At 37.8% G+C, this 25,516-nt stretch overlaps 1 long non-coding RNA gene across 1 annotated transcript in view; it reads right to left on the reverse strand.

The window, feature by feature from the left end:
* Window positions 1–24,620, reverse strand: part of LOC138845229 (uncharacterized) — a 134,607-nt gene extending 109,987 nt beyond the window's left edge. Inside the window, exons 1-2 of the long non-coding RNA XR_011382123.1 lie at window positions 24,250–24,620; window positions 20,186–20,233 (exon numbers count right to left, since the gene is read on the reverse strand). This is a non-coding gene — a long non-coding RNA (uncharacterized lncRNA). The remainder of the gene's footprint in view (window positions 1–20,185; window positions 20,234–24,249) is intronic.
* Between the last annotated feature and the right edge of the window lie 896 nt (window positions 24,621–25,516).

The following is a 25,516-nucleotide window of genomic DNA, read 5'->3' on the forward strand; positions in this document are numbered from 1 at the left end:
ATAACAAAATTCTCAAAAGAGAAAATTAAGCTTGTTGAAATGGCATTTACTCTCCACTCCACTGGTATCTGTTACCATAAATGAAGATCCGTTCAAATGTTAAAGAGATTAAATCATACTACTATCATAAAAGGAAGGTTAAAAGCTCTATGTAATTAAACAAAAATTAGTCATCTGACTTCTCATCAGAAGATCCATCTTAAATAAAGGCAACTGAAAGTATTTTTTGACTTCTCATCTCCATTCAGAAAGTGTTTACCAAATGGATGTATCAGCCTAGAATGCATTTTTGCTTTTTGCTTCAAGTTTATTTCTGCAGCAAATTATTTCTCTACATGAGGTAGAACTCTGTTCAAGCCCAATCAGAAAATATGGAGCCAGAAATAGTCATAGACTTATTCATTAGTTAAGTTACAGTGAAATAAAAATAAAGTAATGGTACTCGGAGGAAACAGTCATATTTGCAAAAAAAAAAAAAGTCTTCAAGAGGCTGGTGGATGTTTTGTTTGACAGGAATAAAAGGATTCCCATGATTTGGTTTGTGCTTTCTAAGATTAACCTTTCTGCCATCTCCACTCTTTGTGAACTATGCTAAGTAGATTTAGACGACCATAAAGCAGTGAGCACAAATAGACTACAGAGACAGAAGGCTTTTACAAGGCATCTACTAAGAGCCACCTTTTTGTTTTGAGCTGGAAGAGGATTGAATATATGCACAGAAGTTCTCTGTTTTTAACCTACTGAAGATGGAGTAGCCTGACACTTTGTTTTTGAATTCGGTGCTTACGAAGAAAAACAGACAGGGATCCTTAACTGTTCCCAGATGAAAGCAAATACTATATCAGAGAAAGAGCAAGAATTGTAATGACTGGACATCATTAAGAAAGAACAGCAAGTAGTGCACATACTTTTTACTACAGTGTATGCAATGTTTAGAATCATGGAATTATATCTACCAAGCACTTTCCAATTATTACTAAGATTTTTATTATTATTATTATTTATTTTATTATTATTTATTACTAAGATTTTCTATGTAACTATAAAAATCTTAATTCTAACCCTTACATCTTGCAAATAACTGAACATACTGGAATAGTTCATTTGCCATGAATCACGTTATCAGATATCAAAACTGTCCGAGACAAGAAGCACTTAATTATCTTTTCAACAACTAACTTTTGAAGGTTTACATGGGGCTAGGTGCGGGTCTATTAGCTTAATGAAAACTTAACAGGTAAATAAGAATATCATGTCTATTTAGTTTTTTATGTACTATGTTCTGTATTAAGTACATAGATCGTGATGGTGGAGTTATACATACAAAGACAATTTTGCTCACGAATATTGCAATGGGGACAGAGACTACATGTCAGTGGGGGCTCAACTCCACTAAAACAAATGTCTGGAAATTTAAGAGCTGCAGTGGGGTGCAGGTTGGTGATGGGTGAGTAATCCTGGATCACCTGTGTTTCCTAGTGGACCCATTATAGAAAGATAACTCTGCAGAAGCCTTTAAAAAGATTTGCATCTCACTGGAAGAGAGAAAGAATTGCTATTTACATGTTTTCTGAAGAAAATACTCTAAAAAAGGAAATATGAGGAAATAGAATCAGGACGAAGCTTGCTGAAACATAGACAAGTGAAGGAGAACATGAGTTCCGTCTTGGTTTGTGGACAGAAAATAATCAAGTTGACTCTTTCTAAACTGAATTTAGATGATTAGGACAAATTACATAGATAATCTTAACTCAAGAATGATTTGACAGTTAAATCAGGTGTTTGTTTTTATTGACTTGCTAGTTTCTATTCACCTCTGCCTGCAGTGGAGATGTGAAAATGACACTTCTGCTTGTCAAGTGATTAGGTATCAAAATGAACATTTACACTCCAGACACTGCGGTCCAAACACAAAGGCTCCATAAAACTTATGTGGGCATATTCCAGTGGTTCAGTGTACCATATCCTTCTTGACTTTGACCAGAGAAACAATGGAAAGCCAGTTATTGCTCATCTTGTACTTTTAAAAACTTTCTCTTGAGGTTTTTGACAAAGGATACACATTTTCACATTTATTTTAGTCTCACATATTTCGTATTATTAAAGGAAACATTTTAAATTAAAAAAAAATCCATTGAAAGTCTTTTTACATACTAAGCAAGCTAGAGAACACTAAACTCTTTCAAGGGGCCAGTGCTGTGGCGTAGTGGGTAAAGCCTTGGTCTGCAGTGCCAGCATCCACATGGACACCGGTTCAAGTCCCGGCTGCTCCACTTCCGATCCAGCTCTCTGCTATGGCCTGGGAAAGCAGTGAAACATGGCTCAAATTCTTCGGCCCCCTGCACCCACATGGAAGACCTGGGCTTTGGATAGGCCCAGCTCTGGCCATTGTGGCCATCTGGGGAACGAACCAGTGGATGGGAGACACTTTCTCTTTCTCTCTGCCTCTGCCTTTCAAATAAATAAATATTTAAGCTCATTCAAAATATTATTTTAAAAAAATTCACCCTGTACCTATGTGCTATCTTATAGGACATTATCTCATAAATGAAATACAAAATGACCAGAAAGTCTGAAAAAGGAAAGCATAAAGTCTTCAGGAATATATTAGTAAAATTGCATTGTGAGAAACCCTCTGATTGGTGAAATAAGCTGAAGAATGAAAATGATGTTGTTTTTTATAACTGACCTAATATCATCAGACTGACTCTCATTGTTCCTCAGAATAAAATAATTGAAGCAATTTATCCCCAAGACAAGTTCTGTGTAACTCCATCTATTATTGCTGTTGTGAGTATAGTAAAAAATGCTACAGTGCAGTCTGAGTGCAGCATATGGATAAGAAACGTTGCCTCTTATAGTAGTTATGCCACATTCAGTGATAAATGGCCAACAACCTACTAGGCCACAAACTTCTCCTGGGTAGGTGATTCTATGATTTATGTTGTGTACATAGTAGGTTCTATTAAACCTTGATACAGTAGGCACATAAATAAAGGAGTATTTCTTGTTTTTATATGTTGGCAGATTTTCAACACAAAAAAGGTAAATAGATTAATATATATTTAAATAATCTTCAGTAATTTTCTAAAAAAGATTTATTTATTTGAAATGCAGTTATACAGGAAGAGAGAATGAGAAACCTTCTAACCACTGGGTCACTCCCAAATGTCCACAATGTCTAATGTCTAGCCCAAGCCAAAGCCAGGAAACAGGAATTCCATCCAGGTCTCTCATGTATGTGCAAGGGTTCTAGTTCTTGGTCCATCATTCTCAGATTTCATAGGTGCATTAACAGTGACTTGCATCAGAAGCCGAGCCTCCAGATTCCCAGATGCTGGTATTGCAGATTGTGGCTTACCCTGCAATGCCACAGCACTGGCCCCCAGAGTCATTTTTAACCTACGGCCATTTGAAAGTATTTTTTTATTCTCATAATCCTAGAATTATCATATTATTATCCCAAATCGGGACAGTTTTTTTCATGTCAAATATTAAATTGACAAGACTCTAAATTGTATGTTGAGGTTGCTGTAATTCTACCCATCTAACAGAAAGACAAACCTGAAACTTATAGGAATAAAGCTTGACTTTTATGCAATATTTTATTATAAAAAATAAATAGGCATTATTTTGTGTTTTAAGTTGATTAGATTTTGATCCCCCTTCATATTTTTTATGAGGTTTGTGAGATGTTCAGTTTCTAATTTCCCACATCGCCACTTTACCTCCCTCTGGGCATCATTCTGAATGTTGAGATCCTGAAATACATCTCATTTGTTATCACTGGAAACCTCTTTACTGCAAAGCTTTACATAGTTACAAGTAGATTAATTGAAACTAACCAAGCGCGTTTTAATAATGAGAACGACATACAATTTGATGCCAGAAAACTTGCATATCCATACGTATGTTGGGAACCAACAATGTGGTGGCATGGCATTTCTCTGAGAGGCTTCCAGTGTTCTACCTGGTATTCTTATTTCCCAAGAAGCACAAACATTGTGGCTAGTGAATTATTTTTTGCTTTAATCAAACTATTTTTCTTTTTTGTCACAATTTCTATTCTCCTAGTCTTGCTTTAACTTAACATTTTCTGTGTTGTGCACTGCTCAGGGCCTGTTATTTTTTACAAGGAGGCAACTTTTTGCTGGGTGGTGAATTGTGTTGGGAAAAGAGGCACAGAATAGAGAGGAGGCAGTGTACAAATTTACAGCCACACCAAATTTATTCAGAGAAAATAAATTTGCAGAGGTGGATGACCAACTGCTGGCATGCACAATGTTGGAACACAGGGCAGAAGGTCCCGACCCCTAGGGGCTGAGCCTTTATATATATATATATATATATATATATACACACACATATATTAATATATATTTTTTTTGACAGGCAGAGTGGACAGTGAGAGAGAGACAGACAGAGAGAAAGGTCTTCCTTTGCCGTTGGTTCACCCTCCAATGGCTGCCATGGCCGGTACGCTGCGGTCGGCGCACCACGCTGATCCAAAGCCAGGAGCCAGGTACTTCTCCTGGTCTCCCATGGGGTGCAGGACCCAAGCACTTGGGCCATCCTCCCTGCACTCCCTGGCCACAGCAGAGAGCTGGCCTGGAAGAGGGGCAACCGGGACAGAATCCGGCGCCCCGACCGGGACTAGAACCCGGTGTGCCAGCACCGCTAGGCGGAGAATTAGCCTGTTGAGCTGTGGCGCCGGCAAGCCTTTTTATATTTTAAGAGGCTGACCAGTGCCCTGGCTCACTTGGCTAATCCTCAACCTGTGGTGCCAGCACCCTGCCTGTGGTGCTGGCACCCCGGGTTCTAGTCCCGGTTGGGGTGCTGGATTCTATCCTGCTTGCTCCTCTTCCAGTCCAGCTCTCTGCTGTGGCCTGGGAAGGCAGTGGAGGATGGCCCAGGTGCTTGGGCCCTGCACCTACATGGGAGACAAGGAGGAAGCACCGGGCTTCTGACTTCGGACCAGTGCAGCTCCAGCTGTGGCGGCCATTTAGGGGGTGAACCAACGGAAGAAGACCTTTCTCTCTGTCTCTCTCTCTCACTGTCCAACTCTGCCTGTCAAAAAAAATAAATAAATAAAAAAAAAGAGGGCTGGGGATGGGGTACCAGTAGGAGGACAGCAGGCAAAAGTGAATTCTTTCAGGTAGCCCTGCTGGGCCTTGGGAACCTGGGAAGAATGCAAGAATGCAGAGGTGGAGTATCAAGGCAATAGAGTCTGAGACCCAATTGAGATTTAAAGGCAAGGAATAAATTCCATTGTTTATATATCTTTTGAACAGTGAGCAAGAACGGCTGAGGCACATCAGATTGTTTCATACTTACTAAAAGTTTACTCTTCAAGTAAAAAAATATTGCTTCTATTTTCTATTTTGTAGAAGTTATACAGATCCTCTGTCTCAAAGATAGCCACAGATTTTTGCTATCTCTGTTTTATAGCACTGCATAGCTATTATTTTTGTACCACTTCTCACATTCTTCTCCCAGTATTTATGAAAGAAAATTATTGGAAAAGTACATTTCCCAAGACATTTAAACCAGAAGTGGATCATCCACTGGGTGAAGTAATAACTGTCATCTTATTGTGTTCTATCATATGCCTTGGCTATGGAACACTAGGATTTTAATGCTGAAATGCTTCATGTTATAAATTATAGTCATAAATTCAAATTCTTTAGTTTGAAAATACATTTAATAATTGCTTATATATAAGACTCCTCTGTTCTACTGAATGCTTTACTGACATGTGATAGAAATCCCCCTCTTCCATGTAAAGACATAATGGCAGATATCAGTTCTGCATGAAATTCTCATCTCGAATATGTCCAGTCCAATAAGCTTCTGTGTTTCCATTTTACTGCAAAAGTAGTTGACAACTGTTCTTCCATATTTTTAATTCAATTTATACTTATGGCATAATTTAATGAAATTATCTGTTTGACCTTATGTTTGCTTTATTTTTACTTTATTGGTTTAACTGCTCAACCAACTAGGCAAATTCCAATAGAATATTAGTTGACTTCAGTTAAGGCAATAAATTAAAGAGTTAATGAGCTTAAATCTGTGCTGAGTTTGTCAAGTATCTTTTGTTTCTGAAAAAAAGCATTGCACTAATTTAAAAAATTTCAGCATTTTGCTCTGATAATACTTACACAATAATACTCGAGTGTGGGGAGCAACTCGGACTAGACTAAGTTACTGGAATTAAGACTTATTCTATGCATCTGCTTTCCCACAATATGGCGCTGAGAAGGGAAACAGCTTCTACACAGCTGCCTCCAGTTCAACCAATAAACTGTGGGACCTGCTCCTGATTGGAGGAGAGCAGCGTACTCAGCGTGTGGGTAGCAGAGTTGGGATTGGTGGAAGAGGACTATAAAGGAGGAGAGAGACGGCATGCACCAGGAACATCTGAAGGAACACCTGTGCAGCCCCCGAGAGAGCCGGCCGGCGGAGTGCCACTCCCCCGCGGAAGTGGGGAATGTGGCAGGGGGAACCGCCCTTCCACGGAGGTGGAAGGGTTGGTAGCCAACCCGGGAAGAACCAGCAGCAAACCCGGGGAGGGCCGAGCAGACAGAAGAACAGCGCAGGGTCCTGTGTCGTTCCTCCACGAAGACGGGGAGCGACACTCGAGAATTAGAGGAAATAAATATTATGTAGCACTTTCACAGCAATTATACGATAGTATGAAATTACTCTATTGTTTAAAAAGTGTGATTCGAAACTATGCAAGCTTAGTTCTCATAAGCAATATATTCAGAAGGACATGGAAGTAATTTTGCCATTATTGTCATTTCAGTTGTATTTTTTTCCTTCAGGGGATAGGAACAAATCAATATGATGTGATTGTGTACACATAAGTCATAAAGTTGTAAACAATAAGAAAGTTAAAATGAAATCTTGATTCTTAAATTGGCCAAATATGAAAGGATGCCTCAGTAAGACTTGGGGTGCCAGGAGAAAAGAATTGATGTGAACAGTATCACAATCTAGGTCAAGTGAAACCATTGGGACAAATGCTGATAGATTTTTTGAATTTTATTAAACAAGTCTTAACTGAGACTTTTAGCAACGTGTACTAAGCACTGGCCTATATTCATAGCCCACCACACAAGCATTGGGCCTCGGCCCTGGCTTTAAGTCCACCACAATCTGGTGAAGAATGGAGACCAAGTGTTCATACTCTCATCACAGAGTACTTGGAGCCAAGAAAGTACAACACACACAGAGCTATTGGATGACAAAAACACTCTGTCTGGAGAGCTTGGGGAGGACAAAGAAAGTCACTGAGATGGAATTGAAAGTTTTCCATGATTGTCCCTGTACCAAAAATTACTCATATTCAATGGCAAAGTAACAGTAATAAGTTTACAGGGATCTTGCCATGAAGAAAAATGGATTATTCCTAAAATTCCCATGGAGAAATAATGTTAGGATTATGTTATCACAGCAAAATTTTTAAAAGAGTTATTTTATTTATTTGCAAGCCAGACTTCCAGAGAGAGAGAGAGAGGGAGAGACAGAGAGATCTTCCATCTGTTAGTTCAATCTCCAAATGGCTGCAATAACCTGGAATGGACCACAGTGAAGCCAGGAGCCTGGAGCTTCATCTAGGTCTCCCACATGAGTGGCAGGGCCTCAAGTACTTAGGCCATCTTCCACTGCTTTCCCAGGCTCGATAGTTAGTAGGGAGCAGGATTGAAGTGGAGTAGCTGGGACTCAAATCAGCGCCCATATGGGATGCTGGCATCACAGGCTGCAGCTTAACCTGCCACACCACAAGGCCACTCTGATATTAAACATAATTTTTGATGTCAGGTTTTAACAATGGTTCAAAAACTCTACTGTTTCTCTCAAGCTTAAGGAGAAACATTCCTCTTGTAATAGTAAGCCAATATTCCACCAAGTCTAATTGTTTAATTACTTATTTACCTCAGGTGAAGAGTATGAGACTCTGACAAGGAGCAAACCAATGAGTTTTGGGAAGATCACGGTAATGAAATAAAACACAGGGGCTGTGAAGTCAGTCAGGTGTCTGCAGGGGGCCGGATCTCACTTTCATGGTAACCACTGTTGTCACTTTCTGGTTTATTTCTGCCCTCTGCTACCTTGCATCCTTGGCTCCAGGTTCTATTTGCTCTGCTTTTCCTTTCCTGTCCAAAGAAGCAATCTCTTTCCAACACACTTTCCACTGTTTTTATTACGTTTACTGCTTATTCTCTGTCCCCTGCTAGAATCTATGGTCTCTGAGGGCAGAGACCTTTGTCTTCTTTGTTCTTCTTGGTAATTTTTATTATTTGCTTATTTTTATTTGGAAGGAAAGGAGAAATAGACAGAGGGAGATCTCCCATCTTCTGTTTCATTGCCCAATGCCCATGGTAGTTGGGGACGAGCCAGGTTGAAGCCAGGAACTTAGAATTCAACCTCAGTCTCCGAAAGGGTGGCAGGGACCAAGTTCTTGGACCATGATTTACTGCTTTCTGGGGTGTGCATTAGCAATAAGATCTGGGTGATACGCAAACTCAGGTACTCTAGGATAGAAAGTGGGCTTAGCAAGCAGTATCTTCACTGCTGCAAAAAACACCTGCACCTGCTGGCTTTTCCACTGAGGAATTCCAGTTGTGAAGTGGCACATAATTATGCCTGGTAAATATTAAATAATGAAGAAATGAATGAACAAATCCTGGCACTACCACTCATTAGGCGTGTCTTGATTGAATATGTATGCAATCTCTTTTAGCCTTACTTATCTATCACACAGACCAAAACTTCCCAGAGTTATTTGAAGTTTCCGTGGGTGTATGTATGCAAGACATTCATATGCAGACACACATCTACAGTCACATTGCTTAACCATGTGGATCCAGTCTGTGAAATGCATTGGTAGACACTGTGTTTCTGTTCAACATCACAGCATGTACTTGTGTAACATAGATGTATATAAAGTATATGTAAGAACACTCTAAAAAGTTCATGGGAAAAGGGAATGAAAAGACAGATTTTAGTGCAAAATGTGTTGAAATCTATAAATAGTTTTTTCACAAAACACATTTTCCATGAACTCTTTGAAGACGTCTCACTCTTATATATGTGGATTTCAAAATAATGCTTTTGAACTACAGTAAACATCTAATCTTTTAATTCCATTTGCCATGAACTTTTTGAATCATCCTTGTCTGTGTGTATTTAAAAAAAAGGGAAACAGAGTGCTCGCTTCAGCAGCACATATAGAAAAAGGGAAACAGAGAGAGAGACTGTAATACAGAAGAACAGACAACATTATATTTAATACAGTTACTTTCTTATTTATTATTCTATATATCTGCAACCTAAAGTTATGCCTCTGAGTATAAACCAATTTGTGCTTTAAACATGAGATTTCTGAACCCACTTACAAAACCCGAGATTTGCCACTGAAATGCAATGATGATAAAATTTGGACATTAGCTAATCTGGCAAGTTTTAGGACAGCAGTTACAAGTACCATTGGAATAAAAAGATTGACTCATGAATACACTACTATCATTAATTCTCATTTTATTGTGAGTTCAGCATTTTTTCAGAATTTCTCCATACTTCCAGAAATATAGATTTTTTTTGAAATTAGTGTGAAACTCACATAAGAGAATTGAAACTGACACATGGCCTCCCAAAACAACAAGCAAAATGAAACAGGAGGGCTCTTAGAACTGCATGTATAAGGAATAAAATAGCTATAAACATTTCATAACATTTCATGTGAAAAATGCCCAGTAGAAGGCACATCCATCTGGCTCTCTGAGAATTCACAGCAGGAGACACAGGACAAAGCCAGGGAGTCTATTCAACACCGCCCTCCTTTACAGAAGCTCTATTATCCACACCCACCCCTTCCCTGTTTCTATGGCAACAGGATTTGGAAGTACCTTAGGAAGAGGGTGAAGAGATGAGGGTAGGCTGGTGATGGCAGGCAGAGGGGGTGCCCAGTCATCCCCAGCAGTGTCCGAGTCATGGAAGGCTGGAGAAGTCAAGACTCAAGTTCAGGGGACAGAACTGCTTTCTTCACAGCTGAGAGCACCACCATCAGGTGACACATAATTCACAAAATCAATTTACCCAGAGCCCACGTGAGCTATATTACCTGTGCACAAAGTTTTAAAAGTTTTATGAACATATAAAAAATGTGTTCTCTCTTACATTTACACATTAATGCCTCATTTTAAATTGCCATATAGAAAGGAATGGTATTAATGTTTTGTTTTCAGTCTTCAGAGAAATAATGTACAATCGAGTACATAAAGGCTAGTTTGCAGGTTACGTTGCTTCTGATTCTTGGTCATTCAGATAAGTGCATAGAGCATTTTTCCCCAAAATAGTAAAGTTTAGATGGTGGAGAAAATGGAAAAAAAATCAGACAGTTTCAGTACTTCAGTAGTGAGGGAGTGGAGTTATTCACAGTTAAATAGGTTCTTGGCTTTTTTCCACCACTGATGTATGCCAGCTACAATGCTGACAAAGAAATGAAGAATAAAGACATTCTGTGCTATCCTCTGAATCATTCCCAACAGTTTCCTTAAGATAAAAATTACTTAGTAGTGCAGGATAAGATGAATGAGGAAAGCACATGATAGAATGATTCTTGTAGAGTAGCATGAAGTACTCTCCCACCACATATAGCATAAGTGGTGTGAGCCGCCCTGTACAGGTCACCTCTCCCCTCCCCTCACCCCTTCCCCTCTCCTCCTCTGCACTCCCCTCCCCTCTCCTCCTCTCCACTCCCCACCCACTACCCCTCCCCTCTCCTCTTCTCCCCTCTTCTCCTTCTCTCTCTGTATGTATGAGTATCTCACTCTCCTTTTCAAATACCATGAAAATATATAATAACAATTTAAGAATGCAATTTTTTTATCTGAGCCACATTAGTTAGTTTTTAATATTGCATAAAACAGGTAGTGGGGGCTGATGAAGTGGCAAAGGGTGAAGTGTGGAGTGGGACAGGCCCACCAATGAGTCTCGCTTTTCTAATTCTGGCTGAGAGAACTTGAATTGGTTAATGATGCTGACAATTATTGCAAGTCTCATCTAGAAATCGGAGATACAATATCAATTTAGAAAAATCTTGTGGCAATGAGAATATCTGTGAAAATACAGACAACAGTTTTGGATATACATTCAATAAATATTAGATGACATATGATAAAATTGTAACTTAACAGGAAAATATTTTTCAATGAGCTTCTTTTCTATTACATGAAGTAAATGAAAAGAAATGGGACCTAATTCACATTGACCATTTACTGTACATCAGCCTCTACACAAAATTTAACACTTTTTACTCTAATGTAAGTAAACTCCAACACTCAGGACAATAAAACCACATGCCCCTCTGGTTCCCCCAACACGTGCAGTATAACTGAATACTGACTTACAGGCCAGGAACCCCATGACTTTCCCAAGACAAAATGATTTTGCATAACTTCATTTCCTGCTCAACACCATGAAGCCCACAGATATTTTCCTTGGCCAATCCCAGTCTCCTTCCTCTTAATGGAGAAAGGCTCCTTTTCCAAGGCCATGGGGAGAGTAGGGAATAGGACACACATCAGTTTCTTTCCACAGCCCAAACAGTTCCTTCTCCCTGTCATGCACACTCATCTTTTTCTCCTTCTAATGCTCTATGTTTCTGTATATCCAACCCAAGTATTTTGACTTGTTATCCACATTCATAATTTTTTGCTACTCCAGGTTTCCTTATAGATTGTCCTTTAAGAGACAAGAAAGGAGATGCTATTATTGCAGCACAATGCCAGGTCTATGGAATTAATATACCAGATGCAATTATACTGGATGACTGAAGCATCTGAATTGAAGATAATCTTCTAACATGAGTAAATGGGATATAACTACTTCTGGGGGCTATTACTTATAATCAAGTTTTGTTTGCTCCAACTGGTAAATAGGGATAATGTCAGGCAATAACCTGCTTAAAGCAGATGAAGCACAAATCACATACAGGTTTTGAAGCATTCTATTTTTGTGGGTGTATTGATGTATATATCGCTTTCATCTAATATTCTTTTCAAATCTCAGAATCAAATTGTGCCTGTCTTTTGTAAGGCTTCTACAGGTCAATAGATGGTACTAAGTATATAGAAATTTATCCTCTGTTTCAATCCAGGATGAAGACAATTTTAAAAACTGGTAATAGGAAGAAATGTGGTCCCTCATCTTAGGTAGACAGCCTGAAAGCTAATGCAAAAAGATCAACCATATTCACCTTGTTGTGCTTCCTCTACTTCCCTTAAGGACTTCGCATTCACTTTGTCATCTCATACTTACGATTTCCAGATTAAGCAAATAAAAGTTGGGATTCTTAGTAACACTAGAGTCTAATATAAACCATATTTTTGTTTCCATGATAAGTATGTCTCATGCCCTCATGGGGCATACTTGTACTAAAAATAACTGTTTGAAATTCAGATGTAATTTGGTACCCTGTATTTTATCTGGCAACCCTAAAATCACTTTGGTGACTAGATCTTTCTACTAATGATCCTCCTTGTAAAGAAAAGGAGGAAAAGAGCTATTAAGTTATCTGCTAGATATGATGCAGATATTTAGATTGGAATAAAATCCAGATAGTCTTATCGTGTGTTTTCCCATTCACTCCACTGACCATCTTACCACACTGTACTCAGCGTCTACCCTTAGGAGTTAAAACTCTTCCCAATGCGATCACTGTGCTCCCTCTCGGATCCAGCCATCCATGACTTAATCCTATTTATCAAGGTAAAAAAAGGCTTATCCTTTAAATGCTTATTCCACCTCATTGCTCCAAAATGAATGCCTTTATTTAGGCAATATCATTAAAAGAGCACTAATGTAAATAACCTCTGCATTTTTCTTGAGAAACTTTCCAGAGACCAATGTGCCATAACCAGCCAATCAGTTACTATATCAGAAAAATAGATTTCTGCAATGTATCCAATGGACCTTATAGCTTCTCTCCAAAGTTTACCTGCTAATTACTACCTATTTACTTGTAAACGTGCTAATCAAATAAACAAGAATTTTAAGCCACAGTAAAATTACTCTTTGAGTACTGCATGGCTCATCATTCCCATTGTGGAAAGGCACAAGTCACTGCAGACAGAGCAGGTGTGTGCATAGTGGAACTGAAATCTCAGAAGCAAAAACCACATTCATATCACAGAGAAGTTCCATCCAGGAGAGGGCTGGGTAAGGGCTGGTAATGGGCGCTACACTTCAGGCTCAAAAAAAAAGTTGAATTTATTTGTCTAGCATCACTTTAGAAAGGCCAACCAGGGGATGTTGCTATGGCACAGTGGGTAAAGCCACTGCCTGGGACCCCAGATTCCTATATGGTCGCTGGTTTGAATCCCAGCTGCTTGTCTTCTGTTCCAACTTCTTGCTAATATTATGGAAAAGCAGCAGAGGATGCCCCAAGTCCTTGTGCCCGGCCATAATACACGTGGGAGATTCAGATGGAGCTCCTGGCTCCTAGCTTTGGAAGGCCATTCAGGGAGTGAACCAGTGGATGAAAGATCTCTCTCTCTCTCTCTGTAACTATGCCTTTCAAATAAAGAAATAAATCCTTTTTAAAAAAAATAAGGAAACAAAGGTATACCAGTGTACCAGCATGGGTCTAAGACCCTACTTTTTACCCATACTGGAGGTAGGGAAGTGGGTGGTGAAGACCCCTCATTTTGTTGGGAACCAAAAAGTGTCTGAAGTCCAGAATAGTTGTCTTTGAACAGTGGATGGAAAATGTCTCATGCTTAACTCAGCGGAAGGAAAATTTACACATTTTCTGGGTGCAGGCAGTATAAAGTAGTCAAGAGATATTCTAGATGGAGACTGAGAAGTGTGCAGGTCTCAGTGCTCTTAGACACTAGTTTCAGATGGAATTCATGATGCTAGTGGCAAAAGCCAAGGATTTGACACATTTATTCTGACCCTATAGAAATGGTGCCTCTTGTTGCCTTGAATGGGAAGATAATTGGATAATTAGGGGACAGACTAAGTTAGGTGACAAGAAATCAAAGTTACTGACAGTCATTATTCTCTTCTGATTACTTTGCTTGTACATTTGTTAAGTGTCATTTTGACCATGTACATAAGAAATGCATTGTCCATTGAATGTTGATTTGGTGAAAGACATGAAACTGGTCTTGCTTAACATCTGATGGGCATCATCTCTTTTTCTCCTCCACAAGAAAGCTTATTTGAGTGCCTGAGGGAGAGGGGAAGACGTTAAGTGAGAGTCTTACAACCTCATCAGTTTACTTTGTAAAGGAAACCATTTGCTAATTCAACATCCATATAAAAACACTGTAATGTGGTAACACAAATATTGCAACACCTAGTATGAGAACCACTGTACATAAAAGTGGGCAACTGCTCCTATGATTCTGATCCTCTGCTGCTTAAAATATTTGAGATTTCAGCTAATATTTTTCACAAATTTTGAAATAATTGCCTATGCTGAAATTTCTGTTTAGACAGAAAAGCATTTTTAAATGCTTTTTTTCAAGTAAAAGTGGAGATCATCTAAGTTCACCAGACTCACAACACCTCCAATAATCTGCTCATGATTTTTCTCTCCAGTGCCATCTCTTTCACCTTATCTTCTGCTTCCTTGATCCTAGGAGCAAAAGGCCACCTGCTATTTTTAGAATATATCACATAATTTAATTTTCAAACCCTAGGTTTGTATCCTTATTCTTCCCTATTTCTGGACAGAATTCTAATCATCCTTTTCTGATGCTCTATTCATATTCATCTGTCAAAACTTAATCCAAATTTTCCCTTCTTCATGAAATCTATGTATATCTGCTTAGAAATAATTATTTCTTTTTGTTTTCAGTGCTCGAATAACATTTCTTAGAGCTCTCCTTGAATAAAATCATTGTTGTTAAATCATCTTTGATGTCTAGAAACCAGTTGAAATGGGGTTAAATGTATCTTACATTTCATCTCCAACATGACAACTATGATTAAGCCATTTAATAAATGCTTGTTAGAGTGACTAACCAACAGACAAGTATGTACTAATCTCACATTATCACTAATACAACCACTTATATACAAGGAAATTTGACAAATACTTGTCTATTACTTCATCAATAATAAGGTCAAAGATAATTTGGATGACTATGAAGTTGGTTAATAAAGGATTTTTGGTCAGATGTTAAGGAAAATAGCATAGTTTAATAGGAAAGGCATAGTATTGGAATTAAACAAAGCTAGATTTTCATTTGAAGGTCTCCACTTTTACTTGTGAAGTCAATGAGTAATTATTCAATCTCACTGAAATTCAATCAAGATTGTTAGCATCTTTAAAATATGAAGAAGCAGTAGGATGTGAGAGAGGAGGAGGAGGAGAAATAAATTGACAAGTTCAGTCTCTAGTACATTAAATGTCATCATTAAGTAGGAACTCCCTCTCCTTTTCCTGGAGTGTTGTGCATTAAACACTTCAGTATGCTAGCCATGCTGATGATTTGGGCTAAAGCTATCTAGAAATGGGAAAATAAAGGGAAATGTAGAATATGTAGTCACTGAGCTATTTAATTTGGGAAAGAATCAGTTGAAATTTGCCAAAAAACACTTGAATCATTGTATAGAGATCTTTTAAAATTCTTTTTGAATGTTGTTCTTTCTGAAATCTAATTTTAAAATGTCCTAGGTGCAGGTGCGGAGAAGAGTACTAAAATCTCCCAGACCTGCTCGCAGAACTTGTTTCTATCACACCCAGCATCTTTATTTCAGTGAATCCATGCACAATCCACATGCTTTATCATTTCTTCTTTCGGAAACTATGTCAGTTTCCTCTGCATCATTGTGACTATCAGATTTATCTTAAACTTTCTGTTATGTTAGGTAAGACAATACCAGCACTTTCTGCTTTATGTTGATAAAAATGACAGGATGAAAATCTGACTATGAGGAAAAGTCTGGCTCATTTGCAAAATGAGCTGCCTCAAAGATAAACATTTTGAAGCAAATATTTATTTTCTCCAGTTTATATTCAATAATTTTCTTTGAGTATAGAAACTTCTGAACAGTGCACACGATAAATTGAATATTCTGTGTAGTTAATTGACTAACTTCATCAACTATCTTATTTAAATAAAAAAAATTTAGGCAGAAAAACTGCCCTTTAATTAAGGGTTGTAAATTTGGGTTAAATATTTAGAAATAATGTGTAATTTAGGAGGATTAAGAGATAAATTTGGATCTATTAAATATGATTATCAACCTAAATAAACTGCATATGTACAACCAAAGTGATGTGGCAGCTATCCCGAAACTGTCTCAATTTCAGGCTACATAGGCATACTTAAAGTTGTGAGAATTAAGAAAGCCAGCGCTACTCTCCTGAGCATCAGTCATCACAGAATCTTTCCACCGTTAGTTCTTGTTATGGCTTGAATAGGATATGGCTCTTAATTCATGCAGATGCTTAAACCCTTAAGTAATAAGGCTTAGGAGCAGAGCTTAGTCACCATCAACAATTCCCACTCCTCTGCTTCCTCTTGCTTCCTCAATATGATACTGAGAAGGTGAAACTGAATGCAGTTTTGGTGCTTTAATGGTCCTAGAAGAAGATCCTTAGATCATGTGCCCTTGAAAGGTAATTGTCGGAAGAAGGTTGATTAGCTAAGGTTGAGCCATGCCTGACCATTTTCTCTGCTTCCTGTCTCAGAATGTGTTCCTTCCTCAGCATTCTCTCACTGTTGCCATGTGATACTTAGCAAGATACTTGTTAAATGATGTCACCTCATAACTGTGTCTTAAGACATCACCAGAGACCAAACCAATGGGGCTTGTGCAAAATTGGACTGCGATCCTCCAAAAACCATAACCAAAATAAACCCCTTTATTATTTAAATGTAACTTATCTTAGGTGTTTCACTGAATAAATAAAAAGCTGACTTATACCTCCATGTATACTAGAAACCTAAAATGTTCAGTTCTCCAGACTTTGCTAGAATATGCTCTTTTATAGACAAAGAATGTCAATAACACTATAATACCCAATATTACTTTAAGAGATTATTTTTAGCACACTGAGTCTCAGAAGAGGAATCTCAGAGCATCTCTAGATGGGGACCATAACGAAACTCTGTAGCTTAACATTTATTGAATCTTAGTTGGAGGACACAATGGTACAGATCCATTTCTCCATGATCCCAATTGCTTAGTACAACTAACATAGTGAAAGAGGTAGCATAAAATCTCTGAAAGGTGTTAGGAAGAAGGCAAATATTTTGGGATCCCAGGATTAGAAAAAAAAGATGACCACACTAGGAACAGAGGTCATTCCAAGTAGATCCACTCCTCACTTAGACAAAATGGGAGCCAGACCTCAAACACCAAGTCAGTCCTGAAAGGACTAGCAAGTAATGTTGGTCGTGGGCTCCACTAACAATGTGGAGCTGGTCCTGAGACTTCCCTACCTGGCCTAGTGTTACCTAGAAAGCTGATGGAATGAGGGAGGAAAAGAGAGGCACCTTTAGGATGATGTAGTAAATTCTTATAATTTTATGTTGCCCCAACATCCATTTCCATCATAAGCTTAACTTTCTCATACCGGGAACAAGGCTTAGTCACCACTGACTGTTTCCAGTTTTCTGCCTCATCCCAGTTCCTCAATATGGTTGCTTCAGCCATCTGTCTGATACAGCTGTCACTCTGTAGCAGAGTCACAAAGCACTTAACTTGCCCCTCTGACCCCTATGCCCCATGTGGATAACACGGATTTGCCACAATGTCCACATCTAAGTTGCAGTGGGGATCCCCAGAGCTCATGTCTGTTTGCTCTGAACTCACCTGAGAACTCCCTCAGAGAAAACTGCTTGGCTAATTCCCTGGACACAACAAAGAACTCAGCCAATGGGCCTGTCCTCTCATTTGCACCTTAAACACACACACACACACACACACACACACATACACACACACTGGTTGAGTGTACTCCAGTGCATCCCCCTTCCTGTTAGCCTGGCAAGGAATGCTGCCTTCTCTCTGGGGCCTGTAAGTAATAAACCTGCTTCTGATATTTCACATGTCTTTGTTGTTGCCTCCTCTGTATTTCATCTGACCAATGCACCTGAACTTAACTCCATTCCCAGTCACGCATCCTCCAGTGGGAGATCATCATGGTAGAAATAAACGGGACACAGGTCAGCAAAAGCCTCAAAGGCACCTTCCAGTATAAGCAACTTTCTTATGTGATGTACACTTGGCCGCTGGACACTTATGCATCAGGCCTACTGTGGGGATAAACAAGTACATGAAAGGTGTCATTGAACCACAGTCCACAAAATCAGGTCAGGACATGCACATTAGGCCTAAGCATCTACTCCTGGTGGTATCTGAAGTTCATCCTGTCCTACATGCATTACATTTAGGTATTTCCTAGGTTTAGAAAAGCCATAGACATTGCAGATCAAAGACTAGCCAAAAAGGAGAGTAATTTTCTACTTAAAGGGATAATGTCTATCTATAGAGAATTTTGATTGGTGAGATATTGAGTGTTTCAATTGTCTATACACTAGAAATTGAAGCAAATACCACTTAAAAGTTGCAGTCTGTCATACAATCAGTTTTGGGTGGCAAGATAACAGATTTGGAGAACAGAGTAATATCCTAATATTGGATTATATTAAAAGAATGAACAGTGGTTCTAATGTTAAATTCAACCAACTTAGCATAATTGCATTTATCATAGTAATCCCCATGTTTGTTTACATCACCCTTGAAGGTAATTTTCTTTTAATATCGATGTGAATACATCTGAGGGGACAAGAGAATAATTGGAAAACATCAACCTCCATTGTGGTGCTGAAACTTCAGAGAATGGATCCAGTATCAGAGCCCACAGTGAGATAGCAAACACTCTCCTCTATTCCTGTCAGTCTGCAAATGCCAGAAGCGACACCAAAATGTGTCCTGTCAAATGAAGATGATCACTCAGCAAGACTGCAGCAAACACAGATAAAGTACTTGGGTGAAAAAAATGAATTTTATTGCCTTTTTTTTTCCTTTTCGTTCTTAATATGATAGCTTAAAGGACTTATACTTAAAGGATATCTTGAAAAGCCTTCTGAAAAGAGAAGAGAATCATCAGACTAAATATATTTGTATTTATGACTGGTGTTCAACAAAAAGTACATGTCAGACCAAAGGTTCACTTCTCTGGGTGTTTACCCAGAGGCTTGACATCTCAGTACTGATGCACAAAATCCTCTCCAGAATGTATTTCCCTCATTTTTCCTTCTTCCTGCCCTCCCTTGCTTCCCTGTTTCCTAGTCTTCGAGTTACTCTCATCAGAGGAAAATTAGTCACTCATTGGGATTCCATTCAGAAGTTAGCTATACTACATGACTATACCATAAAAGCCTTTTATAATGATCACATTTGTTTTCATCTAAGTGTCCCTATATTACATTTTCTGCTCTCCCATGTTATTTTCATTGAACAAAATATCCTAAAGTTTACCCAATATTAGTTCATAGTTAGCTGCCTTTATTTTGTCCTGCACACACATGATGGAATTCCGCACTGTGAATTACCATAACTTATTCAACCCTCATTCTATGAGGTGACATTTGGAATTCTCCAACATTTCGATATTACAAAAATGTGGCAATGAATATCTTTAAGCTTTCTTCTTCATGACAATGTGTGTATATGTTCATGACCTGTTTGTACGTGTTCTAGGAAGTGTGTTTTCAGATTAAGGAATGTGTTACTTGAAATGGTGGCAAGTAATGTGAACGCTTTCCAAAGAAGTTGAACTAGTTACACTCCTGTCAATAGGTATGAGAGTTTTACTTTGCTTGTTGTTTTGAAATATTCGAAACTTTCATCTATAATCCCAGCCCTTTTGCTCTGTCCTCTTTTGAATACCGGAGAACTGTTGATGTTTTTAAGACTGGAATAAGTCAGGAAAGAGACCCATCAGCAGTGTTTTCAGCACAGGAATTTGCTGTGCATTATTAACAACAGTATTTTTCTTGGTGTCAATTCCCTGCTCAAATGTAGCACTGGCACATTGTGGCTATACCAACTGAGCTATCCTGTCTTAAAAACAATAACAATAAATTGATTTTTCTCAGTTATATGCTTTTAACTTCAATAGTCAATTATTTCCTTCCGAAAGACTTACCGGGTTAGATGTATTATCTCATTCCTACACAGTTGCATGGATGCAGATCTGTAAAACAGAATAGAATGATAATTTTTATTCTTCATTAACAAGGTACATTTGCATATAGAAACTGCTACAATATGTTCTGATTCATATCATCACATTATATAAAGGCTATAGCTACTCCCATTTCTTTTGCAATAAAGATTTGTATCTAAGGAAGGTAAGTGTGTATGGAGTACAAATAAGTACTTTCCACACTATGCCCCAGAAATCTATTCATCATCAGGGCCAAAACACACTGTGAAATAGCATTTTCTAGTATTGAGATAATTTAGAGATATTTGTCTAGGGAAAAATTGGAATCAATTGCATATAAAAGGGTTTTCTGGAAAATCCAAAGGAAAATTTTAAAAGTTGGTTTTATACATGGATATATATGACAGAATAAAAAAAGATGGTTTTGTTTTCTTTTTAAATTTTAGCCTCCTAACAAATGTATAAAATTTGCAAGATAGTAGACTTTGTAATTAGGAAATCAAATAGTCTGGATAGTTGGATGGATTCCTAGAATCCATTGTCCCTTCAAACATCATGCAACTCATTTCCTCTTAAATTTGCTCAGTGAAATTGATCCTTCTCCTTTTTTGAATTGTTATTTGTACAGTTGCACAAATTTCCAACCATTCTTGGGTAGAATAAAATGCTGACAGCAAATTCAAATTTCTAGACTGAGTAATAGTAAAATCTCTATAAACATATTGGAAGTGAAGGTACCCCTTTAGAGAAACGGAGTATGGTTGGCTTCTCTTATGCTAGACTGTTCTCTTATGCTAGACTGGCTCTGTCTCAAATGGGTCACTACGAAACATACTCGTACTCAGCCATTGACCACACCATAGCGTGTAGGCTGATCCAAATGCTCTGTAAAGAGGTAGCCTGCCTGTAACATGTCATACAGGTTCTCCAGTAGGAAGTTAGCCTTATTCACCTTGTTCTTAAATGGCGAGGGGCATAACCCTGGAAAGAGATGACACCGTGATTATTTGCGTAAGTTAACTCTTCAACTCATTGATTAGATAATTTGATGTATCTGCTTAGTGCTTTCAATGACAGTGTTCATTTTATTTAATATTATCATTAAATTATTAAATTTCTTCTGCTTGTGTTAGTTATCCTGGTGAATATTAAGAATATAAAGAATATACCTTGGTGAATATTAGGAATATAAAGAATGAAATTTTCCCTATTCCCTTCTTTAGCAATTAAAGTGTCTATGAAAAGGGGATATTTTTCGTGAATATTGCTACAATGCCATTTGGAAAGTTACATTTCACTGTGCTAAAAAAATTTTAACTTTAATAAAAAAACACCAATTGTCATGATGGCCAATTAAATTATAGTACACATTTATTAATTAGAAAATTTAGAAGATGTGGTAAAGTAGTAAACTGAATTTTTCTGCAAACTAAAGGCTTACTCAAATGACAAACTATCTTAAGGAAGAAATATTTCTAAATCCTCTACAAATGAGTATAATTTTGATATAAGAAACCTGATTTTAACTGTGCAAAAAATAAAATTACACAGTAATTACTGTGTAATTTTATTTATGTATGGGAAAATTCTTAATGTGATATTAATATACAGAAAGTGACAGTTTATTAAAATTATAGCCTTAATAATTTATTTTTCCAGGAATTCAATAATGTATCCATTTAGTAACTTTATTAATATAATCTAAAATGCTAATATTTATAGGAAAATCATCCATCATCTCCATGGAAACTAAAGATTCAGTAACTGTAATAAAAGCAATGAGCAATAAACATTTCTTCTACTTTATAAAATATATTAGTCTGAGCCCCAAAACAACCATTGCATTTGATGGAAGTATTTCTATTAATGTAAAACATGAATGATAATACTCTATTCATGCTATTATGAAACATTATAATTAAAAGCCACCAAACAACAAAAATTCACAAAGAAATGAAGGAGTTAATTTTTCTACATTTAGAACTAATAGATTGGATAGATGGAAGAATGAAAGACTTGAAGAATTAAATAAGAAAAAAAAACAAAAATTAAATACTATTTTAAGACACTAGTAAACATAATTGATATAAATCAATAATTTCCGCATATAATCTACTAGAAGAAATTTCCAACTTAAAATATCAACATAGGGCAAGCATGGACCTAGCAGATAAGTCGGTCAATGGGTTGGGACACCTGCATTCCATATTGTGGTACTTAGGTTCTACTCCTGGTTCTGTTCTCAGTCTAGTCCAGCCCTGGTCATTGTGAGCATTTGGAAAGTGAAGCAGTTGATGGCAACTATGTCTTTCTGTCTTTTTGTCTATTTTTCAGTCTCTCTCTCTTTTTCTCTCTCTCTCCCTCTGTCTCACTCTGTGTGTCTCCCTGCCTCTTAAGTAAATACATAAAATTGCTGAAAAATTAAAAATTAATATACTAGATATTTATAATAACCTGCACAATATAAAGTAAGCAGGACTTTAAGTGAACAAAATTTTAAACAATGTCTCCTTACACAAAAGTAATCTTGAACAAAAGGAAAATAATAACTATTGAATGGGAAATATATTAAAGATAATTTTAGTTCATTTATAATTTACATACTATTGAAATATCAAATATCAATAGGCTATTTATGAAATTTTTTACTAAACAAGCCATTTCTAAATTTTATGTATAAAAGCAACTAAAGAAGTTAGAATAATTCTAGGGGAAAATGAAATCAGCATATATAATATTATTTCTAATAATTACCTAAGTAGACACATAAGCTTCAGAAAAGTAATGAAACAAAATAAAACCATAAATAGATCTAATTCATATGACAATTTAATATATGATTAACAAGGTATCTTGTGAAGAGTAGGAAAAGATGAGCTATTTATTACTGGAGGTTTGACAAATGGATAGACATATGGCAAATAATTAAGATTAATGCCAAGACAAATCACAAATGGCTAAATGGATCAAAGGTGTAATCTAATAATCCAGCAGCCATGATACATACATGCATGCATACTAACATGTATGTGTGTATATACAAGCACACATGTAGGTATAGGCACACTTTTAAAAGGTTCCCATTAACAAAATACTTATATGAAAATTCAAAGCATATTGAAAAAAATGGGGAAAACATTCCAATTACTGTCAGATACAAAATGCCATTCTCTTTAATATATAAGAAGTCCCACAAATTAGAATGAAGTGACTTAGCAAGTCAGTGGAAAACAAGGGTAAGCTTCTCTGTGTAGTTCATAGCAAAAGAAAAAAATGATTCTTTATTTTAAAGTTTTATTTTATTTATTTGAAAGGCGGTGGAGGGGGGGTGATCTTCCTTCAACTGGTTTACTCCCTAAATGGCCACAGCAGCCAGGGCTGGGCCAGATGGAAGCCAGGAGCCAGGAACTCCATCTCGGTCTCCCACGTGAGTGGTGGAGAGCCAAGGACTTGGATAATCTCCCACAATATTTATTGGCACGTTAGCAGGGAGCTGGTTTGGGAATGAGCTGCAAGGACTCCAATATGGGACACTGGCATCACAAACTGTGGCTTAAACTGCTCTGCCACATTGCTGTCCCCAGAAAATCGGTTTTAAACATATGAGTGCTTTACTTAACCTCAATACTAAGAAGAGAAAAACTGTGCTTAAATATCCCTTTTAAAAAACTGAATTAAGGGCTGGTGCTGTGATGTAATAGGCTATGTCTCCGCCTATTGCTGGCACAGCATCCCATAATGACACTGTTTGTTGTCCTTGCTGTTCCTCTTCCAATCCAGCTGTCTACTGTGGCCTGAGAATGCAGTGGAAGATGGCCCAAGTGCTTGAGTCCCTGCATCCACCTGGGAGACCCAGAAGAAGCTGCTGGCTCCTGGCTTTGGATCGGTTCAGCTACAGCCATTGCAGCCCCCTAGGGAGTGAACCAGTGGATGGAAGCCCTGTCTCTCCATCTCTCCCTTTCTCTGTGTACCTCTGCCTCTCAAATAAATACATAAATATTTTTAAAAACTTAATTAACAAGTTCTGAATGGTGTCACCTTACCTGTAGAGAAATTCTGCTCGTCACGGGGCAGCAGCTCCTCAGGGCCAGCCTGGGGAGCCCAGGGGCCAAGCAGGATGATGAGTGTCCGCAGCAAAGGAACCACACCAGAGCAGGGAGATCAGTCAACGTGCAGGGAGCAGCCGGGTTCTCCACTTTATTGGGAGGGGAAGAACTTTTACAGACACAGAAAGGGGGCTGTCCAGGGCACAAGGGAACTGAGCCAACCAGCTGAAAGGTAAGGCAGGACAGGAGCCGGGCACGCCCTCAAGGGCCTATCACAGCCAAGGACACATACTGTTCACGAATACGGAAGTCTCCTGTCAGGCTAGGTACCTCCCCCGGGGGCCATCTTGGATTGTTGGAAACGCTGAGTCACTGGGATGCGGAAGTGCGGCTTAGAGGCCTTGTGGAGCAAAGGCTTAGCAACTTTGTTTCCTTTTCAATTGGAGCCCCCCCCAACCCCCCCCCCCCGCAGAGAAACACTCACATCCATTATACAAATGTCTGTTGATGACTGACCACGAGACATACACATTTTACTTGCTTTTAGTCAAAAGGCTGAGAAATGATAGCTATATACATTTAACCTAGATATTTTATTTATCTAGAAAATTATTCTATACAAATCCACACATGCACCAGGTGGTGAAATGGGCAAGGCATTTTCAGTCTATTTTACATATTATGAAAATATAAGAGTCAGACTTACTTGTTATGGGAAGTAATGTGACTCTATAAAAGAATGAGGAAGCTCTCTATGTACTGACATAGAACAATGTATCAGATACATTATTTGGAGAAAAAATGTGCAGACTATTTGAATCATATGCCACCATTTATGTAAAAGAATTAAAATAAAAGTAGATATCCCTGTTTGCTTTCCTGTAAAGGCATATCTAAGAAATTAACATTATCCCCTATGGTTGAACACAGAGGGCAAAGGGCAAAGTCAGGGACTAACCAGATCAAGTTTAGGAGAGAAGGGAGATTTTTAAAATTATTATTATTGGTTATAAGCATTTTTACATTTACACAATGAGAAAATCTTATCCATAAAAATAATTGATATAGTTTTAATCTATGTATCTATATACCTATCTATTTCTATCTATTTACCATTGTCTACCATATAATGGATAGTAACTTCAAATGGGAGTTGCAAGTTTAAAGACTGCTTTTCTAATTCCTTATTTTTCTTTTATTCTTTGTATGTAAAGAGAACAAATTTCATGTACCATCCTTCCTCCTTCTTTTCTTGCTTTTCTTT

The sequence above is a fragment of the Oryctolagus cuniculus genome, chromosome 14 (assembly GCF_964237555.1).
Source record: "Oryctolagus cuniculus chromosome 14, mOryCun1.1, whole genome shotgun sequence".
NCBI classification, from domain to species: Eukaryota; Metazoa; Chordata; class Mammalia; order Lagomorpha; family Leporidae; genus Oryctolagus; species Oryctolagus cuniculus.